The sequence below is a fragment of the Bubalus kerabau genome, chromosome 6, assembly GCF_029407905.1.
Source record: "Bubalus kerabau isolate K-KA32 ecotype Philippines breed swamp buffalo chromosome 6, PCC_UOA_SB_1v2, whole genome shotgun sequence".
In the NCBI taxonomy this organism is placed as follows: Eukaryota; Metazoa; Chordata; class Mammalia; order Artiodactyla; family Bovidae; genus Bubalus; species Bubalus kerabau.
Genome location: NC_073629.1, coordinates 54,626,935 through 54,639,672, shown reverse-complemented (window position 1 = coordinate 54,639,672; position 12,738 = coordinate 54,626,935). Strand labels below are relative to the sequence as shown.

The 12,738-nt window shown below is 40.6% G+C and overlaps 1 protein-coding gene across 3 annotated transcripts in view; it reads left to right on the top strand.

The window, feature by feature from the left end:
• The window catches only part of LRRC8B (leucine rich repeat containing 8 VRAC subunit B), a 79,643-nt gene that overhangs the window by 23,362 nt on the left and 43,543 nt on the right, over window positions 1-12,738 (top strand). Inside the window, exon 1 of one of the 3 annotated variants that reach the window (XM_055585236.1) lies at window positions 9,319-9,384. The exons of the other annotated variants lie outside the window; for them this stretch is intronic. The gene's annotated coding sequence lies outside the window, so the exon portion shown is untranslated. Of the gene's footprint in view, window positions 1-9,318; window positions 9,385-12,738 lie in introns of those variants that run through there. 3 annotated transcript variants of the gene reach the window in all.

The following is a 12,738-nucleotide window of genomic DNA, read 5'->3' as shown; positions in this document are numbered from 1 at the left end:
AAATAATCCCATTGGAGTGGGTATCATGTTTGTTGTGTCAGAGTAATGGACACACAGGCTTTATTTTACTACTGCTCTCTACTTTTGTGTATGTTTCAAATTTTCCATAATAAAATGTTAATAATTAAGGAATATGCTAAGTCGCTTCAGTTGTGTCCGACTTTTTGCAACCCATGGACTGTAGCTCATCAGGTTTCTTTGTCCATGGGAATCCCCAGGCAAGAATACTGGAGTTGGGTTGCCATGCTCCTCCAAGGGATCTTCCCGACCCAGAGATCGAACTCACATCTCTTGTCTCCTGCATTGGTAGGCAAGTTCTTTACCACTAGCTCCATCTGGGAAGCCCAATTTAGGAATATTACAATATAAATAAGTGGCCTATACCCAGTAGATGGTCTGGTACTCATCAAACATTGAAAAAATATGATTCTCTAATTTTAGAGCCCTTTCTTGTAACTGGTTGATGTAGATCATTGAAATAAATGTCTGTTTCTTATTAAATAACATCAAGAAATCACTATGCACAGTTTACCATACCTGTAAGTATAAAGGAACCCAATAGAGCCCTCTCTATGACACTGAAGAACTCTCCCTTCACAGTGGGATGAAAATGTACTTGTTGGATTCCAATCCTGTTTGCAGAAGCAGTTGAACAGATAGGGGAAAATGAATCACATTATTGCTCAGAGGACTACTTTGGGCTATATGACAGCTGTGTACCCTCTGGATTTATTTTCAGTCTAACTGATTTGAGTCATTGCTCGAGAAAGGAGTGCTGTCAAGTGCATTGTCTTCTCTGCAGTTGATGAGCCTTTCTAAACATTGCCTTGCTGATAAAATTGATGTGTTTGGAACTGCTGGCCTATGAATTAAATTAGGCCAAATCCAATGACTTAAAACACATAGCCTAGGTTATGTGCTGACTCTATCTCACAAAGAGTGCACAAGCACAATATTTTTTCTAACGTATATCTAGACAGCAACTGGATAATTTGTAGCTTAGAATACATCTCTCTTTTTTCTAAGTTTGAAGTCCTTTTTAATTTCATTCACTGTATGCATCTGGAGACTGGTGGTAGTTTTCTTCTTTTCTTTGATTGTATAATAATTCCTACTTACCAAATGCAGTTGGCCAGAGAAAAAAATTTATGTAGAATAAGGAATGCAAGTGATCACTCTGATTATCCCATCAAGCAGAGTGGTGAGGAAATTATTAGGTTTTATGTGAGGGGGACAGGGAAGGGCAATAAGAACCTTTAGGGGAAAGTAGTCTATAATATTTATCTTATAACTTTAAATTATGTGAGTTTCTAGGCTGTGTAAGAAATACAGGCCTAGACCATCCTCTAGATTTAACCACACACACCAAAAAAAATTAAAATGTCAAGCAGTGAAAATAACAGATGTTAAACTCAGGTACCCTGGGGTCAGATTACCTAAAGGAAGTCTAGGTTGAAGCAGATGCTGAAAACAGGAACTGAGGTCAGGAAACAAGAAGTCAGAGTAGGAGGGTAGAAGAATCATAACTCCTTGTAAGACAGAGCTTGGCAGAGGAATCACCTGGAGAATCTGGGAAGGTGTAACACTTGGCTACCATTTCTCCCACGTTCATTTTTTTGTAGCAGTAACCTTCAATGCCCTACAGAATCTCATGATGATATAGGTCCTAAAAGAATTTCTTTGGAGTATATAAATAGAAATCATGGTTCAAGATGAAGTTAGAATATGGAAATTGAGTCGTGATTGCTAAGGAAAAACACATGTCAAGTTTGTGAAGTACAGTAATCACAGGACTGTGATATATTCACTCAGCAGTTATTTACTGAGCTCCTATTATCTGGGTTAAAAGCTAGAGAAAGATATGTCATTGAACTTTACAGATAAAAGCTCTGTGCTCTTGGAGCCTACTGAGCCTGGTGGATAGACATAGAAAGTAGACAAAATAATTATGTAGTACATTAAACAGAGATAAATTACACAGAGAAGAAGAAAACAGGAAGTATTCTTCAGAATTGGATTCCCCAAGGGTACATTTCCCAATTCTAGCAAAGCTAGCAAAGGGAAGATTGATATTTATAAATATACAAAACATACCACATCTGAAATTCCTTCCTGTTTCTATTAATTCTGTTGATAAGCTAAATATATTCACTATTTCTGCAACCAACCAGTAAACTTACAGCACAAAATGAAGTTTAAGTAGCGTGCGACAGAGCAGCTTTTTTACACTGAAGTATACAATGAAACTCAGCAGCATACAATGAAACAAAGAAGGCAGTGGCACCCCACTCCAGTACTCTTGCCTTTTCACTTTCATGCATAATCACGATGGTGTGATCACTGACCTAGAGCCAGACATCCTGGAATGTGAAGTCAAGTGGGCCTTAGAAAGCATCACTATGAACAAAGCTAGTGGAGGTGATAGAATTCCAGTTGAGCTATTAAATCCTGAAAGATGATGCTGTGAAAGTGCTGCACTCAATGTGCCAGCACATTTGGAAAACTCAGCAGTTGCCACAGGACTGGAAAAGGTCAGTTTTCATTCCAATCCCAAAGAACGACAATGCCAAAGAATGCTCAAACTACCGCACAATTGCACTCATCTCACACGCTAGTAAAGTAATGCTCAAAATTCTCCAAGCCAGGCTTCAGCAATATGTGAACCGTGAACTTCCTGATGTTCAAGCTGGTTTTAGAAAAGGCAGAGGAACCAGAGATCAAATTGCCAACATCCGCCGGATCATGGAAAAAGCAAGAGAGTTCCAGAAAAACATCTTATTTCTGCTTTATTGACTATGCCAAAGCCTTTGACTGTGTGGATCACAATAAACTGTGGAAAATTCTTCAAGAGATGGGAATACCAGACCACCTGATCTGCCTCTTGAGAAATCTGTATGCAGGTCAGGAAGCAACAGTTAGAACTGGACATGGAACAACAGACTGGTTCCAAATAGGAAAAGGAGTTCGTCAAGGCTGTATATTGTCACTGTGTTTATTTAACTTATATGCAGAGTACATCTTGAGAAACGCTGGACTGGAAGTAACACAAGCTGGAATCAAGATTGCCAGGAGATATATCAATAACTTCAGATATGCAGATGATACCACCCTTATGGCAGAAAGTGAAGAGGAACTAAAAAGCGTCTTGATGAAAGTGAAAGTGGAGAGTGAAAAAGTTGGCTTAAAGCTCAACATTCAGAAAATGAAGATCATGGCATCCGGTCCCACCACTTCATGGGAAATAGATGGGGAAACAGTGGAAACAGTGTCAGACTTTATTTTTTTGGGGCTCCAGAATCACTGCAGATGGTGACTGCAGCCATGAAATTAAAAGAAACTACTCCTTGGAAGGAAAGTTATGACAAACCTAGATAGCATATTGAAAAGCAGAGACATTACTTTGCCAACAAAGGTCCGTCTAGTCAAGGCTATGTTTTTTCCTGTGGTCATGTAGGGATGTGAGAGTTGGACTGTGAAGAAGGCTGAGCGCCGAAGAATTGATGCTTTTGAACTGTGGTGTTGGAAAAGACTCTTGAGAGTCCCTTGGACTGCAAGGAGATCCAACCAGTCCATTCTGAAGGAGATCAGCCCTGGGATTTCTTTGGAAGGAATGATGCTAAAGCTCCAGTACTTTGGCCACCTCATGCAAAGAGTTGACTCATTGGAAAAGACTCTGATGCTGGGAGGGATTGGGGTCAGGAGGAGAAGGGGACGACAGAGGATGAGATGGCTGGATGGCATCACTGACTCGATGGACGTGAGTCTGAGTGAACTCCGGGAGTTGGTGATGGACAGGGAGGCCTGGCATGCTGGTATTCATGGGGTCGCAAAGAGTCAGACACGACTGAGCGACTGATATGATCTGATCTGATCCAGTACTCTTGCCTGGAGAATCCCAGGGACGGGGGAGCCTGGTGGGCTGCCGTCTATGGGGTCGCACAGAGTTGGACATGACTGAAGTGACTTAGCAGCAGCAGCATACAATGAAAAATCTGCCCTTACACATTTTGTTAGAGACTTGTCCATTCATGATCAGGAAAGCAGTGAGCACCTGCAGTGGGAGACTGGAAGTTCATATTTAAAGTCTTTCAATCCTGTTTACCTCCATTTGGGCAGACAAGTAAAAGCCACCTTAAGAGACGTGTATGTGTGTGTGTTTTATAATATACAGACTATATATTTTAGTCAACTTGATTGCCTTCATAAAAAATTAAATTGCCCCATCTTTAAATAGAAATATTCACAAAGGAAAGTATTAAGTGAGCTACTTTTTATAGGCGATAGACTCAGTCTACATTTAGTTTTTTATTTTAAATAACTTATTTTTACCAAATTACCAAGTGTGAGCCTTTATCTTAAATAACTTATTTTTTTCCAAATAACCAAGCACAAGCCTTTGAATCCAACATTGGCCAGAGTCAGTGGCAAAAACAGTCTAACAACTCATTCATATGTTCTCTTCTCCACAGGGCTCCAGTTTATTTCCTACTGCCTACTAAACCTCACCACCTAAAAGGTACTGCAAACTCAGTATTTTTAAAAAACTGTTCTCTACTGACCAATTTTCCCCATTGACCCTGGGTCCAAAACAAGGGTGGTCACTTGTCCTTGAGTCCTGGCTCTCCTTAACATCGCGTTTGCCACTAGTCCTGATTAGTACTGAGTAGCCCTAGGATCGGAGAAGGCAATGGCACCCCACTCCAGTACTCTTGCCTGGAAAATCCCATGGACGGAGGAGCCTGGTGGCTGCAGTCCATGGGGTCGCTAAGAGTCAGACACGACTGAGCGACTTCACTTTCACTTTTCACTATCATGCATTGGAGAAGGAAATGGCCACCCACTCCAGTATTCTTGCCTGGAGAATCCCAGGGATGGGGGAGCCTGGTGGGCTGCCGTCTATGGGGTCTCACAGAGTCGGACATGACTGAAGCGACTTGCAGCAGCAGCAGCAGCCGCCCTAGGATCCGTGCCCATAAACTATTTAGCAAAGTACCTGCTTGAAAGAGTGATGGTACTTTAAAGTATTTGCTTTTATTCCCCTTTTTCTCACACTCAGTCACGTCTTACTTCAAACCTTCTTTTTTGTTTTTATCCCTTGGACTATTGATCTGGTCTCATACATTTCCCCCTTCTAATGAATCCCCCATGCTATCAAAGCAGCAAATACTACATTTCTAAATTTGAAATTTAACACTGACCAGATCATTTCACTTCCTTGTATAAAAACCTTCATGGTTCCATAGCATGGTACCCAAGTCTCTTTATGATCTGAACCTAAGTGGCCTTTTCACCCCACCTTCTTCAACTTTCCTACAGGGTTCATTCCCAAGAGCAATACTCAGTCAAAACTTAGCCTAGCCAAACCCCTAATAAAGAAATAAAACCTCTATTATGTTAGCAAATTATCCTTGATCAAAGTGAAAGTGAAATTCACCAGATTGCTCATTGGCCTTCCAATGAATAATTGAATATTAACTCACACTTCATGATAAAGCCTTTCACCCAACTTCATTCCTATTTCCTTTCCTCATATCTCCCATCAGCCAATACTTGTCAAGTTTTTTTCTGTTACTGCTGCTTAAATTCACTCCTGTTACTTTCACTCACACTGCCCTGTTTGGGCCCCCACTGCTCAGTTATTGAATTACTGCAGTAGGATCCTACCCGCTTCCCTTGCCTTCATTCTGTCTCCCCTCCCCTCTCCTGCCCCAGGGGATCTCCCAGGCCCCGCTAGGTTCATTTTCCTAAAACATTCCTTGCATTCTATTTTAGAATATATAGTGTTTCTCTTTTGTGAGTCAAGACAAACTATATTCTTCATTCTGGAATCTTAAGTCTTGAAAGTGTCTTTATACATCTTTGTGAAGATGTATTTTTACACCTTACATTTCCGTTTGGCTAGAAGACTACCATCAGTCAGCAGTGGGACCTGCTGACTCATTACTTTTCCTCACTCGGGACCTCCCTGCTCTTGCCCTTCCCCAACTGGAATTCTTGATCCAGCTCCATCATATTCCCAGACTCTCAGATATACATCACCTGTGCTGCTTTCTCCATTCCCTGAACTCTTACTGTTGGCCTTTGTGAGAGGCAGCATTAATAGTGAGAACACTACCATATTTGGTGTCAGTAATGGGATCAAGCTCTTGTTCACCATACATCTGACTTAGGCAGCTATTTTTTCTCTCTGAGCTGGTATCCTTAGTAAAGTCAAGTGAGTGATTTAAATGACTTACGGGAAAAATTACTCCATAAACTTCAAAGCATTATGCAGGTATATCTCACTGTGGTTTCAACTATCCTGTTCAATCCTTGATTATATATATTTCTGTTCCCTATTCATTTTGTGTATATTTCCCATCGCCCTAACTTTTGAGTGTTTGAAGGGTAGATATGAGGTGAAATACAAAAGTAAAATGAATTCTCATTTAGTGACTGTCATTCCTTCTTGTCCTGTTTAGCCTACAACATAGCAAATGTTCAATAAATTCTCCCCTGTCAAGAGAATCCAGTGAATACAAATGTAAACTAAAAGGCACTAGAGTGGAAAGTACAGGGAGAGAGAGTAACTGGCAGACAACGAAATGACCAAAGTTGAGGAGACTGTCGAGGCCACTGGCCTGCCTCAGTACTGACTGACTTTATCAGTTTACAGGTGGGCTCATTAGACAGTATCTTTAGACATGACAATAGAATTGCCTCATTTTCTTAGGAATAATACCATTCTTGCATAGAATAGGCTCTCAAATGTTTATTGAATTCACTATCCACATAATTAATTATGCATACTATTATATGCACACGGTTTATACAGGCATGTATAGTGCCCGTGGATGTCACTGACATTCACAGTTTTGTTTTGTTTTTTTTTTTTTTTTCCTTTAAATTTCATTCTCATGTGTAGCAGCAGTGTCTGCTTTGTCTACAGAGGAGCACTGGCCTATTCGCCTTTGCATTGTGTTTGTGCATTGTCTAACAGGAGTACCTGATTCCTTGTTGAAGCCTAGCTTGTTTACCTGACTAAGAAATGTCTATAGAAGTATTGCATTATTTTTATAGTTCAGTTCAGTCGCTGAGTCGTGTCTGACTCTTTGCGACCCCATGAATTGCAGCATGCCAGGCCTCCCTGTCCATCACCAACTCCCGGAGTTCACTCAGACTCACGTCCATCGAGTCAGTGATGCCATCCAGCCATCTCATCCTCTGTCGTCCCCTTCTCCTCCTGCCCCCAATCCCTCCCAGCATCAGAGTCTTTTCCAATGAGTCAACTCTTCCATGAGGTGGCCAAAGTATTGGAGTTTCAGCCTCAGTATCAGTCCTTCCAATGAACACCCAGGACTGGTCTCCTTTAGGATGGACTGGTTGGATCTTCTTGCAGTCCAAGGGACTCTCAAGAGTCTTCTCCAACACCACAGTTCAAAAGCATCAATTCTTCGGCACTCGGCTTTCTTCACAGTCCAACTCTCACACCGTTCATGACTACTGGAAAAATCATAGCCTTGACTAGACGGACCTGTGTTGGCAAAGTAATGTCTCTGCATTTTAATATGCTATCTAGGTTGGTCATAACTTTCCTTCCAAGGAGTAAGCATCTTTTAATTTCAAGGCTGCAGTCACCATCTGCAGTGATTTTGGAGCCCAGAAAAATAAAGTCTGACACTGTTTCCACTGTTTCCCCATCTATTTCCCATGAAATGATGGGACCAGATGCCATGATAGTTTTCTGAATGTTGAGCCAACATTTAGCCAACTTTTTCACTTTCCTCTTTCACTTTCATCAAGAGGCTCTTTAGTTCCTCTTCACTTTCTGCCATAAGGGTGGTGTCATCTGCATATCTGAGGTTATTGATATTTCTCCCAGCAATCTTGATTCCAGCTTGTGCTTCTTCCAGCCCAGCGTTTCTCAAGATGTACTCTGCATAGAAGTTAAATAAGCAGGGTAACAATATACAGCCTTGATGTACTCCTTTTCCTATTTGGAACCAGTATGTTGTTCCATGTCCATTTCTAATTGTTGCTTCCTGACCTGCATATCGGAGAAGGCAATGGCACCCCACTCCAGTACTCTTGCCTGGAAAATCCCATGGACGGAGGAGCCTGGTGGGCTGTAGTCCATGGGGTTGCTAAGAGTCAGACATGACTGAGCAACTTCCCTTTCACTTTTCACTTTCACACGTTGGAGCAGGAAATGGCAACCCACTCCAGTGTTCTTGCCTGGAGAATCCCAGGGCCTGGGGAGCCTGTTGGGCTGCTGTCTATGGGGTCGCACAGAGTCGGACACGACTGAAGCGACTTAGCAGCAGCAGCAGCAGACCTGCATATAGGTTTCTCAAGAGGCAGGTCAAGTGGTCTGGTATTCCCATCTCTTTCAGAATTTTCCACAGTTTATTGTGATCCACACAGTCAAAGGCTTTGGCATAGTCAATAAAGCAGATAGATGTTTTTCTGGAACTCTTGCTTTTTCAATGATCCAGCGGATGTTGGCAATTTGATCTCTGGTTCCTCTGCCTTTTCTAAAACCAGCATGAACATCTGGAAGTTCACAGTTCATGTATTGCTGAAGCCTGGCTTGGAGAATTTTGAGCATTACTTTACTAGCATATGAGATGAGTGCACTTGTGAGGTAGTTTGAGCATTCTTTGGCATTGCCTTTCTTTGGGATTGGAATGAAAACTGACCTTTTCCAGTCCTGTAGCCACTGCTGAGTTTTCCAAATTTGCTAGCATATTGAGCACAGCACTTTCACAGCATCCTCTTTTAGGATTTGAAATAGCTCAACTGGAATTCCATCACCTCCACTAGCTTTGTTTGTAGTGATGCTTCCTAAGGCCCACTTGACTTCACATTCCAGAAGTCTGGCTCTAAGTGAATGATCACACCATCGTGATTATCTGGGTCGTAAAGATCTTTTTTGTACAGTTCTCCTGTGTATTCTTGCCACTTCTTCTTAATATCTTCTGCTTCTGTTAGGTCCATACCATTTCTGTCCTTTATCGAGCCCACTTTGCATGAAATGTTCCCTTGGTATCTCTAATTTTCTTGAAGAGATCTCTAGTCTTTCCCATTCTGTTGTTTTCTTCTATTTCTTTGCATTGATCGCTGAGGAAGGCTTTCTTATCTCTCCTTGCTATTCTTTGGAACTCTGCATTCAGATGCTTATATCTTTCCTTTTCTCCTTTGCTTTTCGCTTCTCTTCCTCACACAGCCATTTTGCTTTTTTGCAAATTTTTATAGTAAACTTAGTCAAATCCTGCTTAAAATTAAAAATAAGAATAAAAGTAACTGTCAGTAGTGGGAATTCCTTCTGTTTTTGCACAGGTATCTTCCAGCTGCCTCTTCCACAAGGCAGACCTCTAGGAATGAAGGAAAAGGTGCTGAGTGCAGGTGCGTATGATTCTACTTGGTAGGGGAATGTGATCTGTGACAAGTCTTGTTTGATAACACTTTTCTTGAACAATAAAAATAATCATTAGATATATATCACTGTTGTTATGTCTGGGTCACTGAGTCTTCATACTCAGTGAAAAAACAAACTGGTCAAACAGTAAAATATGGTTGCTGTTTTTAAGGAGTTTATAATTTAAAGTAAATCACAAGGAATGACAGAAATCTCGGCAAAACCATTAGGAGGAATGGAATTTGCTTGTTACCTTAGAAGCAAAAGGCACATTTCTCCAAAGTAAGTCATTAAAGACTGCGATTGTTTTGTTTTGTTTTGGTTTCAGGACTGACTTTGTATCATGAAAATGATAGCTTAACCCTGTTCTCCATTCACCAGGCAGGTGGGTGAGCGCCCTCATTTCATATGAGCCAGCCCAGCTGTAGGAAAAGGCATTTGCATGGGAGGTTGAGGGGAATTGCCAAACAACAAAATGGAGATTTCTCCTTTTGCAATTCCTCCTGTGACAATTTTATATAAATTGATGTTTCCATAGGAATGATTTTTTACATGAAATCTGAATAGTGCTTCAGCAGATTCCAAATGTATTCTTTCATCTTACTCTGCTTTCACAACGTGATCATATTTGTTCTCACTTCCTGGTTTGTCCACACAGGCCTGTTGCTGGGGGATATTTAAACAAAGTGTTTATGAAAGAAGAATATAGTTTTTAATGGATGTGTTTTGATTTAATTTAGATTTAGTTCCTGTAGTAATTTTTATAGAAATAAGATTTCTGATCCCTAAACTGGTAAATCAGTTACATAAAGAAAACTGTAAAAAATCTCTTTTGGCACTGAATTTAATTAAGTTCAATTCAATTCAGTTGATCAGTCATGTCCAACTCTTTGCGACCCCATGAATCGCAGCATGCCAGGCCTCCCTATCCATCACCAGCTCCCGGAGTTCACTCAGACTCACGTGTATCGAGTCAGTGATGCCATCCAGCCATCTCATCCTCTGTCGTCCCCTTCTCCTCCTGCCCCCAATTCCTCCAGCATCAGAGTCTTTTCCAATGAGTCAACTCTTTGCATGAGGTGGCCAAAGTACTGGAGTTCCAATTAAGTTACCTTGTGGTAAAGTCTACAGAACTGTTTGATTAGGCACCGGTTGTGAAACAAATGAAATGTTGGCCCATAATTAGAGTAATTGTAACTTGATTTTAAACAGAGATTTGGTTGCATGGTGAGTGACATAATGCCTAACGATTTCTCTAGAAGAAAAGCCCAGTATACTCTTGGGTGAATGGCTTGCCTCGGGCATGTCTAACATGGACACTTGTGTATCTGTGGCACCATTGTGTATGTGTGTGTGTGTGTATTTTAAATGACTGTTCTTCTCTGATATAACATTGCATGAAATATTTGGCTACTAATTCTAAAAGTATTATTTTTATCTCAAAGCATCTAATTTCTACCAAAGTATTCAAGTACCATCTAGTGTAGAGAAACTAATCAGGAATTTTCCTGGCAGTCCTATGGTTAAGACTCCATGCTTCCACTGCAGGGGGCGTGGATTCAATCCCTGGTCCAGGGCCTAAGATCCCTACGTGCCGCTTGATGCAGCAAAACAGTAATAACAACAACAGAAACTAATCAAATACTTTTCTGTTTTGAAAACATCATTTATGACTTTTGGGAAAACTCTGTCCCCTCAAAATCTAATTGTTTTGTCCAGTTGCATCATTTTACTGGCTAATCTGAAAGCTTAATATTTTTAAGCATAACTGCTTTTCTACTTGGTATTTCAAAGTCCCAATATGCTTTATTTTACAAGGTGGTGTGATGTGTATACCCTAATACAGAATTAGGCTTATTGCTCTCATCCTCAAATCCTTTCCAATGAATGCTTCCTTATGCTTTCAAATTAATTTCCCTAATATATACTAATATGCCCTTAAGTTTTTTTTCCGTCAATCCTCTGCTCACATGCCGTCAGTGGTTTCCTATTGCTTGTATGTTCTAATCTAAATTCCTTTCTGCTCTCGTAAAAATTCTTGACTATTAATTCTAAAAGTGATATTTGTATCCCAAAGCAATTATTTCTCAGGTGTCTCTTACATACCAAGGGCTGAGATTCATCTTGAAAAATTCTTAGCCTGACAATCTAGACTTTAATATTTAACCCTAATCTACTTTATACTCATCTCCATTATTGTTGTCTCAAAAATTCCACTCCATCCGCACTAACTAAATTTCACTCCAGTCTCTTCACTAACTTCTGAAATATCCTTTTGCCTTTTTATTTGTTCCCCATCCCTTCACATAAAATATTATGTGCCCCTTATTAATCCTCCCTTCTATCCCTCATCCCATTACCTCGCATTTATATAAATCCTGTGCATTTTTCTTATGCACATTCTTATGAACATTAAAATAATTAAAACTAGAACCTCCCTTTCCCTTTATGGTCCAACTCATAAATCTTGTACAATGACTGTTATTTCCTTAGCATATATTACCTTAAAACACAACTATGTAATCCATGTGTTTGATCTTGTATTCATGCTTTATTTACCAAATAAGCTCCTTTTGAAGTTCATGTCTTGAGTCTGACACTTTTCTGTCCCCTTCAGCACCTGGGATGATGCTTTGCACTCAGTAGAGGTTAGGTCATGATTGTTGAGGATACCTAGTGAATGAAAGATGTGACAGTCCTCCTACACGCTTGGCTGGGACCAAGTTGGTGGCACATAGGACCCTCTTCATTTCTCTGTTCAACTGACAGTGACTTTGTTGTTGTCTTCCTTCAATGAGTAAAGACTTTCCACAATAGAAACACGCGATGTTGTCGGGTAGAAATAGAAAAATGTTATTTATTTTGTATGGATTAAGGGGAAAAAATAGAGATAGGGAAAAAAGACCCCATTAGCTTTCTTGGTACAATCTTTCTACCTTCAAGTTTGTTGCTGAGAAATAATCGTAGATTCATGTGCTGTGCACAGAGGAGAAACCCAGTCACTGACCAAAGATGATACCTCTTGTGCTGCTGAATTTGTCACTGAGCCAGGCAAAGCCCCACCCTGATTTAGAAGTCATGTATTAAACTTTCAGACAGAGAGTGTGGCTTTTATTTCCTGGAAGCCATCACAACTCTAAACTTTCAGAGAGAGCATGGTTTCTCTCCTTTGCTAATACCACATGAAGCCACAGAGTCCTCTGAGTTCTGAAGCCCAAAGCCAACCCAGTGTGTGGAAACCCTACCACTCCCCTTCTTTGGAATGGGGACGACCTACCTGATTCCTGTCATTACAGTTCTTTATGGGTTCTTTTAGAAGTCTGACCTTCCTCTTATCACCT